This window comes from Coregonus clupeaformis, chromosome 6 (assembly GCF_020615455.1).
Source record: "Coregonus clupeaformis isolate EN_2021a chromosome 6, ASM2061545v1, whole genome shotgun sequence".
NCBI classification, from domain to species: Eukaryota; Metazoa; Chordata; class Actinopteri; order Salmoniformes; family Salmonidae; genus Coregonus; species Coregonus clupeaformis.
The window spans coordinates 24560007-24583939 of record NC_059197.1 but is presented as its reverse complement, the minus strand read 5'-3'; positions in this window follow the sequence as shown (position 1 = coordinate 24583939).

Sequence of the window (23933 nt, the reverse complement as noted above, 5' to 3'; positions counted from 1 at the left end):
CTCAGTTGGTAGAGCATGGTGCTTGCACCACTAGGGTTGTGAGTTTGATTCCTGGGGCCACCTGTACTTAAAATGTATGCACGCATTACTGTAAGTTGCTTTGGATAAAAGTGTCTGCAAAATGGCATGTATTAATAGATGATGTCATAAGATTTATGCTTAATACTTCCGCACTCTATCTCTGTCAAATCAAATGTATTGTTACCATCTTATAGAATACAGAGCTATTTTCTATCCTCTACTGTTACAGCACCATCAGGTGTGAGCAGACTTTGCCCTCTGTAGTTGATGATGATGGCGCACTGATTCTCTCCCTCTAATCCTCTTTCTCTCTCTCGTCCAGCAGAGAAATGGCAGTCAAATGTTCTGGAGGTAGCCACGCTCTGGTGGAGGGTGCTTCAGTCAGAGTAATGGGTGACAACCGCATGTCAGCGAATTCCCAGCGAATCAGTGGCGAAACGGAAAGTGCTGATCCCATTTTTTTGGGGGGTAATAGGAATTCACTCCTTCTATAAGTCCCCTCTAATGGGCCTGGGACACAAACGCATGGCCAGCAATGGGGAGCCAAGAGGAAACCAAGCCACGGATATCGACAATTCATTCCACGGATTTGTCCTGAGACGTGAGTTTCTCCGGATTTTGCACCGCCTCTCCTCAAGCAAGGCTCAGTGAAGGAGATGGACCATTAAAATAACCGAACATGTCTGTGCCGTGGCTCCAGGGAAATCGTGTGCCCATGAATCATTCAGAGGCAGACAAACAAGGAAAGACAGGTTGTCAGTTACCAGATTTCACAAGATGCTCAACCTGGACTCGCAATGTAGTAAATGTAAATCTGGACACTCCAATTGGTATGATAAGTTACGTTTTGTATGGTATGTATTAATTTGTGGTTGTCCATCATCTATTTCATATGATGTTACGAATTGCAATTGAAACATTATGTTCCGAATTGCAATTCGTGCAATATGTTATGAATTTGAATAACGTATGATATGTTACGAATTCCAATTTGTTGTGGCAACGTTAGCCTGGTGGCTAACGCTAACAGTAGCTAGGTGGCTAAAGTTAGCTAGGCTAGGGGTTAGGGTTAGGGGTTAAGGTTAGGGTTAGGAGTTAGGTTAAAGAGTTAAGGTTAGGGGAAGGGTTGGCTAAAATGCTAAGTAGTTGCAAACTAGCTAAAAGGTAGTAAGTAGTTACTAATTAGCTAAAGTTGTCTGTGATGAGATTCAAACACACAACCTTAGGATTTCTAGACTTTCACGTTATACATCCACCATCCACCCCAACCAACCAACCTACTTTCGTTTTTGCCTTAAGTAACCTTCTGTCTAATGTAACCATACCAAACATACAGTTGAAGTCAGAAATGTACATACACCTTATTCAAATACATTTAAACTCAGTTTTTTACAATTCCTGACATTTAATCCTAGTAAAAATTCCCTGTCTTAGGTCAGTTAGGATCACCACTTTATGTTAAGAATGTGAAATGTCAGAATAATAGCAGAGAGAATGATTTATTTAAGCTTTTATTTCTTTCATCACAATCCCAGTGGGTCAGAAGTTTACATATACTCAATTAGAATTGGTAGCATTGCCTTGAAATTGTTTAACTTGGGTCAAACGTTTCGGGTAGCTTTCCACAAGCTTCCCACAATAAGTTGGGTGAATTTTGACCCATTCCTCCTGACAGAGCTGGTGTAACTGAGTCAGGTTTGCAGGCCTCCTTGCTCGCACACACTTTTTCAGTTCTGCCCACAAATGTTCTATAGGATTGAGGTCAGGGCTTTGTGATGGCCACTCCAATACCTTGACTTTGTTGTCCTTAAGCCATTTTGCCACAACTTTGGAAGTCTGCTTGGGGTCATTGTCCATTTGGAAGACCCATTTGCGACCAAGCTTTAACTTCCTGACTGATGTCTTGAGATGTTGCTTCAATATATCCACATAATTGTCCTTCCTCATGATGCCATCTATTTTGTGAAGTGCACCAGTCCCCCACAGCATGATGCTGCCACCCCCGTGTTCCACGGTTGGGATGGTGTTCTTCGGCTTGCAAGTGTCCCCCTTTTTCCTCCAAACATTACGATGGTCATTATGGCCAAACAGTTCTATTTTTGTTTAATCAGACCAGAGGACATTTCTCCAAAAAGTACGATCTTTGTCCCCATGTGCAGTTGCAAACCGCAGTCTGGCTTTTTTTATGGCGGATTTGGAGCAGTGGCTTCTTCCTTGCTGAGCGGCCTTTCAGGTTATGTCGATATAGGACTCGTTTTACTGTGGATATAGATACTTTTGTACCTGTTTCCTCCAGCATCTTCACAAGGTCCATTGCTGTTGTTCTGGGATTGATTTTCACTTTTCGCACCAAAGTATGTTCATCTCTAGGAGACAGAATGCGTCTCCTTCCTGAGCGGTATGACGGCTGCGTGGTCCCATGCTGTTTATACTTGCATACTATTGTTTGTGCAGATAAACGTGGTACCTTCAGGCGTTTGGATTTTGCTCCTAAGGATGAACCAGATTTGTAGAGGTCTAAAATTTTGTTTCTGAGCTCTTGGCTGATTTATTTTTATTTTCCCATGATGTCAAGCAAAGAGGCACTGAGTTTGAAGGTAGGCCTTGAAATACATCCACAGTTCCACCTCCAATTGACTCAAATGATGTCAATTAGCCTATCGGAAGCTTCTAAAGCCATGACATAATTTTCTGGAATTTTCCAAGCTGTTTAAAGGCACAGTCAACTTAATGTATGTTAACTTCTGACCCACTGGAATTGTGAAACAGTGAATTTAAAGTGAAATAATCTGTCTGTAAACAATTGTTGGAAAAATTACTTGTGTCATGCACAAAGTAGATATCCTAACCGACTTGCCAAAACTATAGTTTGTTAACAAGAAATGTGTGGAGTGGTTGAAAAACAAGTTTGAATGACTCCAACCTAAGTGTATGTAAACTTCCGACTTCAACTGTAACATATCAAAATCAAATCAAATCAAAATGTATTTGTCACAAGCCCTTAACCAACAATGCAGTTTTAAGAAAACAACATACTAATTTGAGTGTCCCGGATTTACATTTACGATGTTACGTCTAGTCATTGAGACCAGGCTGAGAAGCTAGATTGACGCCGGGGATGGCAGCTACTTCTGTTTTTCTCCCGTCCCTTCTCTAGCCAGCAGACCCATCAAACCCTTCCATCCATTCTTTAGTTCCCCTGGACAGAGTGGGTGGCAGACAGAGGTCATTAGTAACTGTCTGGACAGCATGCATCATCCCCAAACACTGGCCACTATGAGAAAACAGTCAAATATTGGGCAGAGCACCTTTCATAGCAGATATCCTACTAGCGATTGATGCCCAGGCTCCAGTCTGACAAGTGTGGACTTTGGGTCCCCTTGGCGCCGGTCCTGTCGGGCAGAGATTCCTGGACACCTTGTCTGTGTCGCCCCCTCAGCCGGCCCTCTGAGCCGAATTGTGAGACTGGGGAGTCTGGAGAGGGAGACTAAGCTCTTAGCAGCTCCTTGTCTCCACACTTTACTGCACATGGGACTGGCACAAAGTAAATAACTAAGCTTTGTGAAGGGTAATCAGACGGAAGGGATCCAGAAGGTCATGACACTGAGATAGGGCAGGCAGGCTTTCTCTTACTAGATAAATCCCCTTTCCTGACTGTCTGAATGCTGAAGGAGGACTGGAATATTTCTGGAATCTTACGCTTCTATTCTACTTTTATCAGTCATGCACATAAATTCCAACAGATGTTGTCTTATAGGCTACAGGAACACAAGTTATGGAATAAACTGCTAACTCTACTGTCTACTGAATGTCTTCAATTGCCCCTATTCATTGACCTTCTTTGAGACCAGATGTTAACATCAATGCAGTATGCCCTTTTATAAATGAATGCATTAAGTACAAACCACTTTTTCCCTGGTCTGCTAATTGCAGAGCATAGACAGACTACAGGAAATGGAGTAGACTCCTTGAGTGCGCCAAATGACTAATACAAATGAGAAGTGCTGTTGAGTGTGGTGTATGAATGGTTGGGAGAATCTGTCTAGGGGGGGAAACCTCAGATTTTCCACACGCTCCTGCTAATGCTTCTCGGTAAATGCAAGGGGCAGGAATCCTATCAGGGAGAGGCATGTAGTGTAACACAGTGTGATCTGTCTACCCACCAGGCCGATATGGTTGTCTACCTCAATTAGAGCTCCCCCTTTTAATTTGTTGCTTGATGCGTTGGCCTGATCTGTGAGACTTCTTTTGTTTAGCTCCGCCGCATTGTAATCCATTCAATTACAGCCCTAATTTTAAATGAAGCATCCGTATGTAAACAAAGACCTTCCCTCCAACAGTGCTGAGAGAGAGGAAGAAAGAGAGCACAATGAGAGATCAGGATTGTACCCACCCCCCACTGAGTTTATGATGAAGCCAAAATACTAATTTCATGATTTCCCGATCCATGATTCAAAGAGGAGCGGCAGGGATGCAGACTCCTGGGCAGGTAGGCAACGCTAGCACGCTAGCTTGCTATGTGGGGCTAACTCCCTCACTGGGCCCTCTGCCAACATTAACATTTATTTATGCTGTGGCTTACTCGCTTAACAGGCTCTGTGATATCCTGGCAGTTGCAACAATCTCATCTACCACCCCGCGACATGGCGGCAAACTTTGCCTTCTATTTTCACCTTAAGCCCTCACTCCTGCATTGGGATGAATAATGCATGACTATGTGGAGGTGGAGGTCGGCCCTAGTGTAGCTTCACACATTCTTAAAATATCTGAGGAAATTACGCTGTATGTATTTGTGGTTGAAGATATTGTTGGAAATGAGTCATTGACTTTAAATTAATGGCCCTGACCAATACAAATTACACTACAAATCTGTGGTTAAGTGGTGTCTGGAGAACTTGGTTAAGACGCCCCAGTAGACCACATACTGTATAAACAATGAGCTTATGTCAAATGTGACTAGGGATAGTGCAATATTTTGGCAATTAAGCCTTTTTTCTACTTACGCAGTCAGATGAGCTCATGGATACCAATTTCATGTCTCTGCGTGCAGTTCGAAGGAAGTTGCTAACTAACATTAGCGCAATTGCTAACTAGTGTTGGTGCAATGACTGGAAGTTTATGGGATCAGCTAGCATGCAAGCAATCGCTCGCAAAAACTACCTTCAACCTCCTTCAAACTGCACACAGTGACATACAAATGGTATCCATGAGTTCATCTGACTCTTGGTAAATAGAAAATTTGCAAAAATCGTGCGCTATCACTGTTAGATTTAATCTAAAATGTACTCTATGTAATCCCAAAAGTAATTATTTATCTTGAGAGGGCCATAAACAATAACTAGTAATGTTGCAGAGTTCTAGCAAGGTCTGGATCTCACCTTTCTGGAAAAAAAATGTTGTAAATTGCAGAGGTGTAATCACTTTTGAGGACACAAGCTCATGTACATAGTACAAATATTATGAAAATATGAAAAGTCATCTATGATTTGTTTCCTATTCAACAACTGTGGGGCAATAGGGCTTGCAATTATTTAAATGCTTTCTAAATATAGTAACAATCAAATTATTTAAAAAAACGTACTATAAGATTTCACCTTTCTAACTGCAAAATAAATATGATCATACTTAGTGACAGTACAAAATTGGCTCCATTTCATATTACTGATGACAGAGAAAGTTCTGCCCTGCGTCCTCTGAGATGCAGACGCGATTCAAGTGCGTGTTGACTATTTACAACTTCAGCTTTAAGCACAAAGTGATTTCTTCCCTCTTTGACCAAGAAAAAGTATTGTTTCAAATCTACGAAATTATTTTATATTTTTTCATGTTGAGAGAGATGTAAATCAGTCTGAGAATATCACTGCGAGATGAGATTATTACTGCATGAGATTATCTCTATTGCTGCATTCTCTAGGGTCTCCCCTTTCATATCGCAAGTGGAGCTCTTTGTCTGGATAGGCCAGAAAATGTGACACGTCACTCCCTACGCAAATCAGATGTCAAACCCTGCATCTAAACTCCTCGAGGGCAGCGCGGTCTGAATGGGAGGCTCAACTGTTATGCTGAGCATAAAGCTATTGACGTTGCGCAGTTTACAGAGCGCTCTGTACACGAAAATGACAGTCAGGACCGTTCCAGAACCGCTACTAGTGCACTAAATAGGGGACTTTACATCAAATAGGTTTAAGGTGTTCAAGAACAAGAACAGACAAACGTAATGACTACCATTGTATTGCGTTGTTCCGTTATCAGTGCATGACAAATTTCAATCAATCAAAACGAACGTGACAATGAACCCAACGAGCTGATCAACGTCATTCAACAGACTGGTTATATTTTTAGCCAGCTGTGTAGTCGAGCTGTACTAAATAGCCTCCCAACAATGTTTGTTGTATGTCATACCCGACAAGTCTCCAATCTTTTGTATGGAGTCTGGTGTTTTTGATGAGTGTCTTCTGGACGTAAACAATTACGCTCCAATTGTTTTCCCAGACATACACCATATGCTGGATTTCTGAGGTATTCCAAAAAACAGTCAATATGTTTTTGATGCAGAAGCAACATGAACATTAATCTTTATTGGCTAGGAGTTAGAGGGATGGCAAAATGTTTGGAGATTGTCATTAACCACGTTTCCATCCACAGAGTAAAGTCATACCTTATAAAACAAATCATGACAGCTGTGATGGAAACAAAGTTTCAGTACAATTTTATTTTTGGGATCTTTTGGTGTCTGTAAAATTAATTATGTGAGAAAAGCCGGTGGAAAAGCCTTATGCGCAAATTTGTATTTAATAACCATCATATCGAAGTAAACTTGGAGTCATGCGATGATATGGTGTGTGGTCCTCCCACTACGACTTGGAAAAGTATGCAGTTTATTAGGCTACAGATTAAATAAATTATGGGGGTGGTGAAAGTGCACGGTGATGAGCTTGATGATCCTTTCCAATAAATATCGAGGGTCTTATTCTGGTGACATGATGATCGATGCTTGACTGCCGCACTTTGACAAAAAAAATATTCTTGCTCTTATCCATAATAATCTCATCATGCAGAATAGTTTACCTGCACAGCCTACCCGAATCTGCGAGCTGTTGGCTAGGGCGCGCGTGCCAAGACCACAGTAGGCACATTTGCTATTTAATACAACCGTTTTTGTGACAAAACTATTTTTTAGTTGAAAATGCGATGGAAACACATTTAATTTCAGATTTTTTATCTGTAGGGCCTACATTAAAAAATATATTTTGTGTGCACTACGTCATCACGCACTGATTTTTATTAGCAACAAGTCTAGTGGAAACACAACACACGTGGGAAATGTGAATATTTTCTTTCGCCAATTGGTTGTAAACCTAGCCACAAAAACAAATGTTTAATCAGTAGAATTGTGAGTGTATTGAATGTCTTTCTCTTGTTCAATCTGTCAGGAGGCTGGTGTCATGTAAAACATCAGACAGCTAAGCCATCATTTAATTGGCTATGAACCACGACAATTTTGTCACTTGGCTAATATTATCAAGACAGTGATTCAAGCAAGCTTTTAGCTAATGGCTATACTCAAATTGCATGGGTCACCATACTTGAAGAATGCAGAGAGTACCGGTAAAGCTAATCTGTGTTGTTTCTTTGGGTCTGTAATTTAAAGTCAGGAAGAGCTAAATCCCATAAGAGGTGAAACTGATGCCCCAAATATGCACCATTTACTATGAAATTCACCAGAGCACTGAACTACTTGACTGTAACAATGTAGCTTATAATTACACCAACAGAGCAAAGTTTATGTTCCGCAGAACTGTGACTAAAAGTATAAACAGAAGACTTCCTCCACACTTTGTTAGACTTTTGCTTTTTGTCACGCTAATCTTTCGCTGCACTGTGTACAAAGAACAGCTAACTTGGTGTCTGTGTTTATATCTCCCTCTAACTTACTTTTCTCTCTCTAGTTCCCTCTCTCTCCGACACTCTGTTTCTTTCTCTCACACACACTCCAACATACACAGAAAAACTCCCACCTTTATATGTCTTTGAAATTGTCCCTTCTCAAGGCACACATACACTATATATGCAAAAGTACGTGGACACCCCTTCAAATTAGTGGATTCGGCTATTTCAGCCACACCCATTGCTGACAGGTGTATAAAATAGAGCACACAGCCATGAAATCTCCACAGACAAACATTGGCATTATAATGGAAGAACTCAGTGACATTCAACGTGGCACCGTCATAGGATGCCACCTTTCCAACAAGTCAGTTCGTCAAATTTCTGCCCTGTAAGAGCTGCCCTGGTCAATTGTAAGTGCTGTTATTGTGAAGTGGAAATGTCTAGGAGCAACAACAGCTCAGCCGCGAAGTGGTAGGCCACACAAGCTCACAGAACGGGACCGCCAAGTGCTGAAGCATGTAAAAATCGTCTGTCCTCAGTTGCAACACTCACTACCGAGATCCAATCTGCCTCTGGAAGCAACTTTAGCACAAGACCTGTTCTTCGGGAGCTTCTTGAAATGGGTTTCCATTGGCGAGCAGCCGCACACAAGCCTAAGATCACCATGTGCAATGCCAAGTGTCGGCTGGATGGTGTAAAGCTCGCCGCCATTGGACTCTGGAGCAGTGGAAACAAGCTCTCTGGCAGTCCGACGGACGAATCTGGGTTTGGTGGATGCCAGGAGAACGCTACCTGCCCGAATGCACAGTGCCAACTGTAAACTTTAGTGTAGGAAGAACAATGGCCTAGGGCTGTTTTTCATGGTTCGGGCTAGGCCCCTTAGTTCCAGTGAAGGGAAATCTTTACGCTACAGCTTACAATGACATTCTAGACGATTCTGTGCTTCCAACTTTGTGGCAACAGTTTGGGGAAGGCCCTTTCCTGTTTCAGCATGACAATGCCCCCGTGCACAAAGCGAGGTCCATACAGAAATGGTTAGTCGAGATCCGTGTGGAAGAACTTGACTGGCCTGCACATAGCCCTGACCTCAACCCCATCGAACACCTTTGGGATGAATTGGAACGCCGACTGCGAGCCAGGCCTAATCACCCAACATCAGTGCCCGACCTCACTAATACTCTTGTGGCTGAATGGAGGCAAGTCCCCGCAGCAGTGTTCCAACAGCTAGTGGAAAGCCTTCCCAGAAGATTGGAGGCTGTTATAGCAGCAAAGGGGGGACCAACTCCATATTAATGCCCATGATTTTGGAATGAGATGTTCGACGAGCAGGTGTATCTGCAGGGCAAGATACTATTATGAAAAAATATAATGAGAGTGTGACGCCCGCAGGGGCCTCTTGTCCTCTGTAATTGCTTTTGATGATGTTGGCTCATGCAGCTCTCAGTGTCTGGAACAGGACCTGCAATAATCATCTCAACCAAGGGCCCCACAAAATATCTCCACAGACCTCCCAGGCCTCTGTCCCCTACCTGATCCCTGACAGATTTCCAGGGATTACCCTCATCTCATCCTGCCTGAGAAACTAATGGCTCCACGCTGGAATTTGTTTTAGTTTGGTAGTTTGTTCTGCTCCGTAGAAAATGTCTGAGTTGGCATGGTGGTCCAGTGTGTGGGGCAGATTGCAGAACACACAAGTCAGTCAGATCTTCCCCTTTGTCTACAGGTGAGTATTTACATTTACGTCATTTAGCAGACGCTCTTATCCAGAGCGACTTACATGAGCAATTAGGGTTAAGTGCCTTGCTTAAGGGCACATCGACAGATTTTTCACCTAGTCAGCTCGGGGATTAGAACCAGCGACCTTTCGGTTACTGGCACAACGCTCTTACCCACTAAGCTACCTACCAAGCCTGTGGTGTTGCCACACCTACCGATCAATCCCTTCAGCCTTACTACAATATGACATTGCTTTGATCTCTGTATCATTATAGTGGGAACATTGTATCCAGCTGTATTATGAGGTTGGTTGTTTTCAGATATTAAACAGGATATTTTCGAATGGTGAATCAATAAAAATCTTGTACCACAAGCTATCCAAAGGAGTGTGAATATATAACAGTCATATAATTTTTATGATGTTTCAGAGATTGCATAAAACCTGCTGGTGAAACAAAATGCAGAGGAAATTCTAACTGAATGAGATGAAAGACAAAAATAGTGTTTTGGTGAAGAATCCTGTGTTGTCTCTTTAATGGTGACATTGTGGCCTTAGTCTGCTGTCGAGCCATCTGTGTTAACGGCTCTTTTGTGTGTTAGTTATTGCATTGCACACAATGCTTGCCATCTGGTTTGCTCATCCTGTCTAATGGATTTATGTTGGAGTGACAGGCAAAAATAATTTTGAAAAGAAAATTAGAATATATGTGGTTAACCTTCTCTCACTCAGGGATCAATTTACGTGAAGTTGCAAGCTATTTATACTGCTGGTCCAACTTTGCTACTAACTTTTTGTCTCACTCACTTGCATTTACAAATTATTGTCTTGTGAAGGCAAACCTGCAAATAAATTCTCGACCGCGGTGAAGTAATTGTGTATCGATGAAGAATGTAGCAGTTGTTCTTGGAAGGTTTATCATCACTGTTTGTGAGTTGAAGTGTCAGTGTGTGTGTGTGTGTGTGTGTGTGTGTGTGTGTGTGTGTATGTGTGTGTGTGCATTTCCTCCTCTCCCTCCTTTTGAAGAGAGTGCAGATGTCATTTTTCATCACAGGTTGAAATGAGATATGGTGGATTAGCTCCCACCCCGCAACCACTCTGAGTGTAGCTGGCTGCTTTGGTTCATCCAGCAGAAGAAAGTGTTGAGGGTGTAGATGTGAGGTTGTGGTGCTCCAGAAAGAACATGGAACCCAAACGCAGTTCAATCTGGTAGCTAGCTACAGTACATGTCCTGCTTCCCACTCCTCCTAATCAAGTGAGTCACACTGTCAGACCCTACCCCCACCGTTCCCCTGAGACTGATACACAAAGCTGGAGACCTGCCTGTGTTTACCTCCTAGGATGTAATCAAAGCATTGGACCACAGGGAATGTTTAACTGTGAGACAAACCTCCTGCGGGCTGTGCCGCCTCCCCCTCCTTCTGAAACCCTGCTAATTGAAACCATACCATCATGCATCAAAGGTCACCGCCTGCTCCCCTCCCCATGCGGCTGCCATGGTGACAGCCTTGAGAATGGTTATTGGTCAGGAGTAGTGGTTGGTAATCAGCACCTTGACAGTGGAGGAGGACCTGGTGGGGTTTACACCACTACACCCCAGACCGAGCTATCACTGTAACATGGCCGTCCTTGGTTCTGTCAAGAGAGAACATGAGCCAATTTAGGTTAGCCTTGATGCTTCAGTCTTCTTTTATAAATGGTTTGTGAAGTGCTTTTTATTTCTCTCTCTCTCTCTCTGAATCTCTCTCGCTTTCTCTCTCTCTGACACTCTCTCGCTCTCTCTCTGACTCTTTCTATCTGAATGTCTCTCTCTCTCTGACTATCTCTCTCGCTGACTCTCTCTCTCTCTGGCTCTCTCTCTCTCTGATTTTTTTTTACGTGGATATTTCCTTCCTTTATGTTGACTGTTTCTTTATTATTACATCATTAGACATTAGCAGTATTCCTAGGTAGCTATGTGTGTTTACCTACAATCAAATTGTACCAGGTATACACTTAAATCATATTTACCACTGTTTAATCCTGTTCTCCAAGACCATACACATAACTATTACATTAATATAAATAATAGTAATAACAGTAATTACAAAGGGAAGCACAGCCGCGAGCTGCCCAGTGACACAAGCCTACCAGACGAGCTAAACCACTTCTATGCTCGCCCGAGGCAAGCAACACTGAAGCATGCATGAGGAGCACCAGCTGTTCCGGACGACTATGTGATCAGCTCTCCGTAGCCGATGTGAGTAAGACTTTTAAGCAGGTCAACATTCACAAGGCCGCAGGGCCAGACGGATTACCAGGACGTGTACTCCGAGCATGTGCTGACCAACTGGCAAGTGTCTTCACTGACATTTTCAACATGTCCCTGACTGAGTCTGTAATACCAACATGTTTCAAGCAGACCACCATAGTCCCCGTGCCCAAGAACTCTAAGATAACCTGCCTAAATGACTACCGACCCGTGGCACTGACGTCTGTAGCCATGAAGTGCTTTGAAAGACTGGTCATGGCTCACATCAACAGCATAATCCCAGAAACCCTAGACCCACTCCAATTTGCATACCGCCCCAACAGATCCACAGATGATGCAATCTCTATCGCACTCCACACTGCCCTTTCCCAACCTGGACAAGAGGAACACCTACGTGAGAATGCTATTCATTGACTACAGCTCAGCATTCAACACCATAGTGCCCTCAAAGCTCATCACTAAGCTAAGGATCCTGGGACTAAACACCTCCCTCTGCAACTGGATCCTGGACTTCCTCCAGACGGGCCGCCCCCCAGGTGGTAAGGGGTAGGTAACAACACATCTGCCACACTGATCCTCAACACGGGGGCCCCTCAGGGGTGCGTGCTCAGTCCTCCTGTACTCCCTGTTCACCCCATGACTGCATGGCCAGGCACGACTCCAACACCATCATTAAGTTTGCCGCCGACACAACAGTGGTAGGCCTGATCACCGATAACGATGAGACAGCCTATAGGGAGGGAGGTCAGAGATCTGGCCGTGTGGTGCCAGGACAACAACCTCTCCTCAACGTGACCAAGACAAAGGAGATGATTGTGGACTACAGGAAAAAAAAGAGGACTGAGCAGCCCCATTCTCATCGACGGGGCTGTAGTGGAACAGGTTGAGAGCTTCAAGTTCCTTGGTGTCCACATCACCAACGAACTATCATGGTCCAAACACACCAAGACAGTCGTGAAGAGGGCACGACAAAGCCTATTCCCCCTCAGGAGACTAAAAAGATTTGGCATGGGTCCTCAGATCCTCAAAAATTCTACAGCTGCACCATCGAGAGCATCCTGACTGGTTGCATCACCGCCTGGTATGGCAACTGCTTGGCCTCTGACCGCAAGGCACTACAGAGGGTAGTGCGTACGGCCCAGTACATCACAGGGGCAAAGCTCCCTGCCATCCAGGACCTCTATACCAGGCGGTGTCAGAGGAAGGCCCTCAAAATTGTCAAAAGACTCCAGTCACCCTAGTCATAGACTGTTCTCTCTGCTACCGCACGGCCAGCGTACCGGAGTGCCAAGTCTGGGTCCAAAAGACTTCTCAACAGCTTCTACCCCAAGCCATAAGACTCCTGAACAGCTAATCATGGCTACCCGGACTATTTGCACTGCCCCCACCCCATACTTTTTTACGCTGCTGCTACTCTGTTAAGTATTTATGCATAGTCACTTTAACTCTACCCACATGTACATATTACCTCAACTACCTCAACTAGCCGGTGCCCCGCACATTGACTATGCAACGGTACCCCCTGTATATATAGCCTCCCTACTGTCACTTTATTCTATTGTATATATAGCCTCCCTACTGTCACTTTATTTTTACTTCTGCTCTTTTTTTTCTCAACACTTTTTTGTTGTTGTTTTATTCTTACTTTTTTGTTTAAAATAAATGCACTGTTGGTTAAGGGCTGTAAGTAAGCATTTCACTGTAATGTCTGCACCTGTTGTATTCGGCGCATGTGACCAATAAAATTTGATTTGATTTGATTTGATGTCATAACATAATTTTTTCTTCTAGTAGGCCTATGTCATTCTGGTTTAAGGAACGTGTGACAAGAAGAGAAAACTAAAGACTAAATATTAAGCATAAAACAACAGCGGACATATTAGTGTCAGGTTTTGAAAGTGAGTTAATACTCAAATGATTCCATTGTAATCCATTATCCATCATTCTTACCAGTAATGGACAACAAAAATGTGTCGTTTTAATATGGCGGGACTACAGTGTTTCATAATGCCTGTTCCTGGTGACATTGCCCAAGGGATGCACAAAAAGTTTAATAATTGTACGCACCAAGTAAACAGCGCTCCGGCTGAGAAATGAGCCAGAGGAAAGCATCAACAAATTATCTGTCCCTAAGCTCGTTAGCCCACCTCTCAACAGAAACGAATTACCATAAAGTTTGACTTTCTAAAGAATGGGCTCCTGTTGCCCCTGAAATGGCAAAAACAATTAGAGTGATGGACACCTGTCAGTGTCAGCAAGGCAGCCAGCTATTCTCCATCCATCTCCAGGGCAAGCTAGTATTTGCTTCATCTCAGTCACTACCCTTCCTTTGTCCTTTAAAATCAAGAGGGTAAAAATCAATGGTACTTTATTGTTACTTTGAATCCACACATACAGCGGTGAGATGCTGAGTGCTTTGTGGGGTTGGATGGAGGAAGGGGGAGGGACAGTGAGTCTAAGGTATCTGGATAAGATCAATATGTGTGAGAGAGAGAGGGGGGGACTTCCACCCTGCCACAATCCAAAGAATAAACACCAGCCTCTCCCAGGACTGTGCCCTGCGACCCAATGTACACCTGGCCCAAAATAAATAAAAAAAGGAGCCTATCTTAACAGATAAAACGTCTTCCTCTGTGCTACATACATTTCCCCCTCAGAGTCACCCTACTTCAATGAAGAGAGTTTCTCCATTCTAGAGGGGGAGATTAGTCACTTTCAGGCCCAAGGCTATGTGCTGGTCTGTGGAGACCTGAATACTAGAACAGCAGAAGAACTATTAACAGTCATGGGGACAAACACCTACTGGGAAGCAACAACCTTTCCTCCCCACATACCCCCCCAGAAACAACTATGACAAAGTAAAAAACTAAAATGGAGTACAGCTCCTGAAGCTCTGTCGAACACTGGGTCTGTACATAGTCAATGGTAGGCTAAGAGGGGACTCTTTTGGTAGGTACACCTACAGCTCATCCCTTGGCAGCAGTACTGTAGACTACTTCATCACCGACCTCAACCCAGAGTCTCTCAGAGCCTTCACAGTCAGCCCACTAACACCTCTCTCAGACCACAGTAAAATCACAGTGTATCTGAGAAGAACAGAACCCAACCATGAAGCATCACAGCCCAATAAATTACATGGTACTAAACAGACCTATAGATGGAGTGCAAATAGTACAGAAATCTACCAAAAAGCTATTAGTAGCCAAAAAATAAAATCTCTCAACTTTTTAGCCGTAACATTCTCCTACAGCAATGAAGGTGTAAATTTGGCAGTTTTGAACATAAACTTTATATTTGACAAATTAGCCTCCTTGGCTAATCTAAAGAAACATAAGAGCAAACCAAAAAGAATAGATAATGAAAAATGGTTTGATAATGATTGCAAAAATCTAAGAAAGTAATTGAGAAATATATCTAATAAAAAACACAGAGACCCAGATAACAAAAATATACGCCTTCAAACTTGGGAAACAGTGAAGCAATACAAACACCCTAAGAACAAAAAAGGAACAGCACATTAGAAATCAGCTGGATGTAATTGAGGAATCCATAGAATCAAACCACTTCTGGGAGAATTTGAATAAATTAAACAAACCTCATAATGTGGAATTGGCTATCCAAAATGGGGATGTGTTGAGAAATCCCTTTGCAAACCTCTACAGACCAGAACAACAAGATATACAAGAACAATTACAAATCCTTGAATCAGCAGTCAGACTATCAGAATCCTGTGGATACCCCAATTACAGAGCAATAATTATTGGAAAAACTTTGCACTCTCCAACCCAAAAAGGCCTGTGGTGCTGATGGTATTTTAAATGAAATTATCAAATATACAGACCACAAATTCAAATTGGCTATACTCAAACTCTTCAACATTATCCTAACTGCAGGTATTTTCCCCGATATTTGGAACCAAGGATTGATCACACCAATCTATAAAAATGGGGACAAATTTGACCCAAATAATTACAGAGGAATTTGTGTTTACAGCAACTTGGGGAAAATTCTCTGCAGTATCATAAACAGCAGACTACATCATTTCCTTGATGAACACAACGTCCTAAGCAGAAGCCAGATTTGATTTTTTTATTATTATCGTACAACAGACCACATTTACACACTCCACACTCTAATTGACAAACAAGTAAACCAAAACAAAGGCTAAATCTACTCGTGTTTTGTTGACTTCAAGAAAGCATTTGATTCAATTTGGCACAAAGGTATTTTTTACAAATTAATAGAAAGTGGTATTGGAGGCAAAACATATGATGTTATTAAATTAATGTACACTAAAAACAAATCGGCAACAAACAAACAGACTTCTTCTCTCATGGACGTGGAGTGAAACAGGGCTGCCCAATAAGTCCAACACTATTTAACATCTACTTTAATGAATTGGCAAAAACATTAGAAGAATCAGCAACACCTGGTCTCACCCTACACAACACTGAAATCAAGTGTCTGCTGTACGCAGATGACCTGGTGCTACTGTCTCCCACTAAGGAGGGGTTACAGCAGCATCTAGATAATCTGCACAGGTTCTGTCAGACCTGGGCTCTGACCGTTAATTTAAAAAAAATGAATATAATGATATTCCAAAAAAGGTCCAGAAATCAGGATGACAAATATAAATTCTATTTGGACACAGTTCTATTAGAACACACCAAAAATTACACGTATCTAGGACTAAATATCAGCAACACAGGTAGCTTTCACATGGCTGTGAATGAGCTGAGAGAAAAAGCAAGAAGAGCATTCTATGCCATTAAAATGAATATTAAAATCGAAATTTTCCAATCAGTTATAGAACCAATTGCTCTATATGGCAGCGAAGTGTGGAGTCCACTCTCTAATACTGAATTTACCAAATGGGACAAACATCCAATCGAAATACTGCATGCAGAGTTTTAGAAGACTGTTTTGCAAGTGCAAAGAAAAACTCCAAATAACACACGTAGAGCAGAATTGGGCAAATACCCCCTCCTTATTCGAATAGAAAAAAGAGCAATCAAATTTTACAACCATCAAAAAACAAGTGACCCCAAAACATTCCATCACACAGCTCTACTATGTCAAGAGATGAAACAAGAGAAGAGTCCCCTCAGCCAGCTGGTTCTGAGGCTCAGTTCACTAACCAAAACCAACCTCATAAAGCCTCAGGACAGCATTCAGAAAATCTGGCCCAACCAAATCATCACAAAGCAAAAATAAAAATATATCACCTATTGGAAAGACACCACAAAAAATCAAAGTAAACTTCAATGCTATTTGGCTCTAAACAGACAGTACATTGTGGCAGACTATCTGACCACTGCGACTGATAGAAAACTGAGGAAAACAATGACTAGGTACAGACTCAGTGAGCACAGTCTGGCTATAGAGACCAGTCGTCACAGACAAACCTGGCTGCCCAGAGAGGACAGGCTGTGCTCACTCTGCCCCCAGGGAGAGGTAGAGACAGAGCTGCATTTCATATTACACTGTGACAAATTCTCAGACCTAAGATAATCTTTCTTTCCCAAAATTATCATTCAGTACAAAGAATTTGAAACTATAAAAGAGGAAGAAAAAATCTAAAATGTATTGGGTGAAAAGCCTAAATGTGCATCCTGCAACAACCTGAGGGACAGCCAGTGAAAAGTGTAATGTAATGTCAATAATATTTCCTGTTTTGTTTTGGCTTTCATACCATGTAATGTGTCTTCTCAGTCATGTTGAGACTGGTCGACTACTATTGCTTTAATGTATTGTTATTCTCATTAATATTGTTGTTGTAGTTGCTGTTAATGGTAATCCCATTTCCGCTACTTCTATTATTATTGCTGTTGGTCCCACCATTTTTGTTATATGTATACTTTGACAATGTAAGTAATTTAACTTGCCATGTCAATAAAGTCTATTGAATTGAATTGAATTGAGAGAGAGAGAGAGAGAGAGAGAGAGAGAGAGAGAGAGAGAGAGAGAGAGAGAGAGAGAGAGAGAGAGAGAGAGAGAAAAAAAAAGTACATTTTGGTGCAACTCATTTTGCTGTCCATGCTTAAAATTGAGTGCACAGACAATAAAATGAGTAAGTCATTATGGAAAAAGGAGGATTGCTCCAAGCTTAGTTTTGCCATTGCTCAACATTTCATTGACATTTCAGTACATAATGAACAAATAGAGCAATAGGTTATTTCATTCTTCAACAGAACATCACTTTATTCATTCAGATACAGTATATCCCTAAATGGCTATTTCAGCTTGAAACAGCAAAAGAACAACGGTTTTAACCTCTGTAAGATAAAAGTCCAGTCACCATTTTCCACTATCATTCTCCTTTTATTGCTCCTGCAATAGCCACTGGATTTGATGAAGCTGTTTAACAGTCTATGTATTTCCCCATTATATCATCCTAACCACCGTCTAGCGTCCAAGGTAGTGCAGGGTAAAAGGTGCATGGGAAAAGTCCTCTCTTTGGAAATGAAAATGGTGAGTGTAATCACCTCTTGAGACAGGAGAGATGAGGAGTGGAGAGGCATGCTCTCTGAGGTGAACACACTTCAGTTTACAGCCCATTTTAAAGGTTTTCTTTGGAGATTGCGTTGGTTTTAGATCAAGCAGCACACAAACTGAAAGCTTTGAGGCAGCAATCAATTGACCTTATTCCTATTTAGGGGAGAAGGTTGGTGGAGGTAGAGTAAGCACAGAGGGAAGTCAGGGTTTTGTGCTCTCCTACTGCTTTTTGAGATTTTGAGTTACCTAATCCTGATTCCCAATCAGATCTCGGTTCAAATACTAGTTCAATTACTTTCACATACCTTTCGAAGTAAGTATTCAGATATTTCTTTTTTTAAAGACAAGTAGTTGAATATAATTGAGAAAGTATTGGCATGTACACTTGGAAAGTATTGGCATGTATTTGAAAATACTCAAATACGCTGACTCAAATAAACTCCCATGCATTTAATCCAGGCTTTTGAAAATACAATTTGAAATAAGTATTTGAAAATACTTTCAAATAGTAGGCTATTTATAGAAAATTATTAGAAAATAATTTCAAACACTTCCAATGGAAGTAGTTGATTTGGGCCACATTATTTGCAAATACTCAAATACACTGAAAATAATTATTTAAATAACAAATATTAAAATACACATGTATTTGCAAATATATCTCTTAATGCCTTTATTCTGTTGTTCAACACTTGAAGGCATACTACAGAAGTGAGTGGTTCTCACTGTTAATGAGTGTATTTTCTATTTATGATTTATTAATCAAGTGTACCCTGTTTTAAATGTTAATGTCAAGCCAAATAGCAATAGGCATACAATATTTTTGCTTTGGTGATTTTCTAAGTAACCCTATTCATAGGACCTGTCTCAGGCAAATCACTTCAGAAAAGAAGAAGAAACCCAGAAAGCATGAAACAGCAACATACTATTAGCTATCATACTCCTAACACAGTACTGGATCCAGGCCTTAAATTATATAATCTAAAACTAAAACATACATTCCATAACCTGCCGCTAACAATGAGCATTGCTGGGTAATATTTCGATGTCAGCAATTACATTTTTGCACATGTAAGCAACATGCTTGGCATAATTTGACCATATTTCCAAACAGTAACTAGGATGACCTTTTTCCTTAATTGAATCAACTAATTCAAGCATGCTGTTGGATCATTCAGCAGTTTCTTCACATCACACCCATTAGGTCCTGCTGGAGTAAAATAAACTAATGCATTTGTGTCCATATGCATCATGTTCTAAAGTTAAAAAATATCCCTGTTTGCGCTTATTTCGGTTTTTAGCTTTTGTAACTTTCAAGTCTGGAGAGAGCTCTCTTCCCTTTGTTGCCAGTTCTGTTTCTTCCCGCAGCAGTCTCAGAGCAATAATTATGTCTGTGATAGGTGGAGTCTTAAGAAGTTCAACAAAGTTGTCAGCAGGAGACTGTGTTATACAGTAACTTTGCAGATTCAATGAGCATGTACAGTACATAATATAGGTTACTATACAATCAATCCCATGCTACCAAAATACATTGTCTCCTTTTGCAATAAAAATAAGTCATCCTGGAGGAGAGGACATCACATTTCAATGCAGTTATGAAAATCCCATTGTATGTGGGATTCTGCATTGCTTGCTGTTTGGGGTTTTAGGCTGGGTTTCTGTAGAAGCACTTTGTGACATCTGCTGATGTAAAAAGGCCTTTATAAATACATTTGATTTGATGTATCGCATTGTGCTAACACCTCTCCCCAAATTAGGCACAAGTGTCTTTGCTGCGCACGCTAATGTTCACAGTAGACATTCATCTGTTTTGTCTCTCAGACGATGGGAACATGCATTCTTCTGTCCTCTTCAACAGGAAGTGAAGTGTTGAGCCTTGCAGAGCCCCAGACTCCAGCCTCGTGGCAGCTTCACGACAAGCTAGGGCTATATTTATAGAAGTCAAACAACAGGAAGGAAAAATGGGGCCAATTCTACCTGGCAAGATGTGTAGGAGTGATGACACATGCTCAGTAGAGTGTAAACAGAGCAAGAGGAAGGGCCAGAATGAGCGTTATGAGAGAGAGGGAAATAGAGGGAGAAAGGGGTCTCTCAGTGTTATAGTCTAAAATGTTTCCTTAGCCCTGAGCCAGTGAGAGTGCCCTATATGCCTCCCGATGTCTAAGGCAAGAGGAGAGGAGAGGAGAGAGGGGATTCAATGAGATTTACTATGTAGGTCAGCCCTTGTATCTTAAAAGTAGAAAGTCTGGGATAGTGGTTCTGTGGAGCTCACTAGCATGGAAAATGTGCACCTCTATGAATTGTGGCAGTTTGCTGTTTCCAGTTTAACTGGAAAAGGAAAGGAGACTTAACATCATATTACAAACAAAATTAGTGTTCGATTCAGGTGATGTAATACATTTGATTGAGTGCAAAGAAGTCCAATTGTGATTCAAAATGTATTTCATTTTTGGGGGGACCATTTTAAAACACAATACAACCACACATGTGGATACAGTACAATGCCATTAAAATCATCGAGAATGACACAAAAAAGTTGTACAACTTATTTCCATTGTGGTCCTTATGAAAATACATGAAAACAAAATATATACAAGATTATAATATGAAAACAAATACATCTCAAATACATCTCATCAATAGGGAGGAAACTGTAAAAGGAATCAAATAGATGACGTTCATTGAAAACAATTATACTTTCTTAAAACCTGTGCAGTTTTAAAGCGTTTTGCCCATAAACCATTTCTCAAGGTTTATCTTAAAACTCTCTAGTGTAGGATGGATTTTATATGATTTTATATGATTCCAAAAGTTAAAGACACTTGAGGCTTATCCTGCAACTCGTTCAGTTTCATTTTCATGGTATTTGCAGTTGGTATCATCAGGCATTGGGAGATATTTGTTTCGTCTCCTCAAACCTCTGTGCCAAACCTCTTTCATTTCTCTAACCTCTCTGGCAGACTTCACATATGATACCCCATCCTGAGTAATACTACCAATACAATGCAAGTATCATGGAGGCATCCATACAAAGGAATGTTTAGGGGGCAATATCTGTAGATAGAAATTATTTAATAATTTATTTGGCAAATCCAATCTTGACACCACAGGGGACGCCTGTAAGCCATGTGATGAGACCATGACTTAAGAGCCTTAGGAGACAATGCTGTGGAGAAGGCCTCCGCTGCTTCTCATTAGACCAGGGTATTGAGAAATAGATATGGCCCTGGGTTAATTAGTGTACACACACCAGCATGATTATCAGACATGTACCCTATAATAACCTCACCTTCACACACGGAAGTATTTATCAAGAGGAGAAGGGAAAATGAATGGTCCGTCTCATAAACACCTTTGATTTCAGTCCTCTGAGTATGACGGCCATTGGAATTTTGTGCAATTAAATAAATGGTTCAGAGATAATCACCTTGAGCTACAGTATCTCCCATTGATGTGGGTGAAATAAGCATATGGTGAAGGTGGAGGCTCTGGATGAGGTTACCCCCTCTAATTAATTAATTAAAGGAACATGCCCTCAGTGAATCAGCTGTCATGGCAACCACATGATAGTGGATATATAGCTAATTTAAAGGTCCAGTCAGAAATCATTAAAGGAGTCTCATGGGTATGACATGAAGTCATACACAAGGCCTTGACAGACCCACTCACCCCTGAAATACTGCATAACATGATATGTCAAGGTTTGATGTGAATCAATCTCCAACTGTGCTTTGTGGATATTTTTCTTCAATTTTTCTCCTGAAACAGCTTTGTCAGTAGTCTGAGATTCCACAATAAGTAAGTTACAAGCGTCAGATCTAGATGTCCCGCGACTCTCCCACACCTATTTATTTTTCTTGTTGTAAAAGTATATCAATAAATAATGTTGGTGGGATCAGCGAGTGTGACAGAAACTGAAATGAGATTTGGGTTCCTGGTGCCTGCCACATGTCGCTGTGGGTTGGGTCTTCCAGCAAGTTATTTTTGAAGCAAATTTGGGTCATGACTTGCAAGGTGTTATTTTTAAGTATCAGCCCCTGTAGCCAACGTCTGTGAGCTACAGTAGATTGAACCGTGCTTTGAGTGATTTGCATGTTTAAAGGAAAGCAGCGGAGGGAGAATCAATGTGCTCTGTTGCTCCTATCTTTCCCTCTCATGTTTCACTGAAATGCTCCTCATTTCTAGGACAGCGGCTGGTGCAAACCATACGTCTCCAGTCTTGGCTAGTTTCTCTCTGTATCTCTCTATTAACCCTCTCTCTCCCTGGCCTGCAGACTGAACCAGATTGGTTGACTGGATGTTTCCATAGCATTGTGCTTCACACCCGCTCCTCCGCACACTCCACTGGCTTCCAGTTGAAGCTCACATCTGCTACAAGACCATGGTGCTTGCCTACAGAGCTGAGAGGGGAACGGCACCTCAGTACCTTCAGGCTCTGATCAGTCCCTACACCCAAACGAGGGCATTGCGTTCATCCACCTCTGGCCTGCTGGCCCCCCCCTACCTCTGCAGAAGCACAGTTCCCGCTCAGCCCAGTTAAAACTGTTCGCTGCTCTGGCACCCCAATGGTGGAACAAGCTCCCTCACGACACCAGGACAGCGGAGTCACTCACCACCTTTCGGAGACACTTGAAACCCCACCTCTTTAAGGAATACCTGGGATAGGATAAAGTAATCCTTCTACCCCCCTTACCCCACCCCCCAAAAAATAAAAAAAATAAAGAAAATAAAAGACACAAAATAAGTGGTTGTCCCACTGGCTGTCATAAGGTGAATGCACCAATTTGTAAGTCGCTGTGGATAAGAGCGTCTGCTAAATGACGAAAATGAAAATGTAAATGTAATGTTTTCTAAGCTCCCTGGTGCACCTCCTGTTGTCTGCCTAATGTCGATACTCACTCTTATGCTAACTCCATTGCCTGGCGCACCAGGTGCATTCATGTTATAGCATTTCATTTGGACATATTGTCTAGTTCTGGTGACCACGTCGGTGGAGAAAATACTTCCAACCAAGGTGTGGCGGTCTTGTGTTTGGGTTTTGGTTTTATTACAGAGTTTGACAGTGTTCTCATGAAAAACCAGCCGCTGTTGAAAACCTTTTCTAAAAATCTAATTACTGAATTTTATTGGATTATGAGACTGCCTTTTGGGATTTTAAAAGCATGCCATTCTCAGTCCTTGTGGAGGAATTGTCACAGATATTTGGGAGGGGACAAAGCAAAATGTAGTCTGTAATACGTTATAATGGGTAACAATGAGAAAAGCACAAAAGGAAATGTGGTATTTGTTGGGCTTACATTATAATTTGTTTCCCAAACTTTGTCTAACTGAAAACATTGACATATTTAACAATTCAGCTCAACCTGCTCTGAAACCAATATCCAAGCCTGCCATTAGATTCTCACTGTTTAATGGCCTCATACACCACATCTTTCTATCCTATAATTTTATGCCAATTTGTTTCTAGGTACTGTCAGACATTACCATGTCATCAAATCGCAGTCAAAGCTTGATGGGTAAATTGTGTATTATCTATTATTTATAAACTGTATTGCTTTCCTA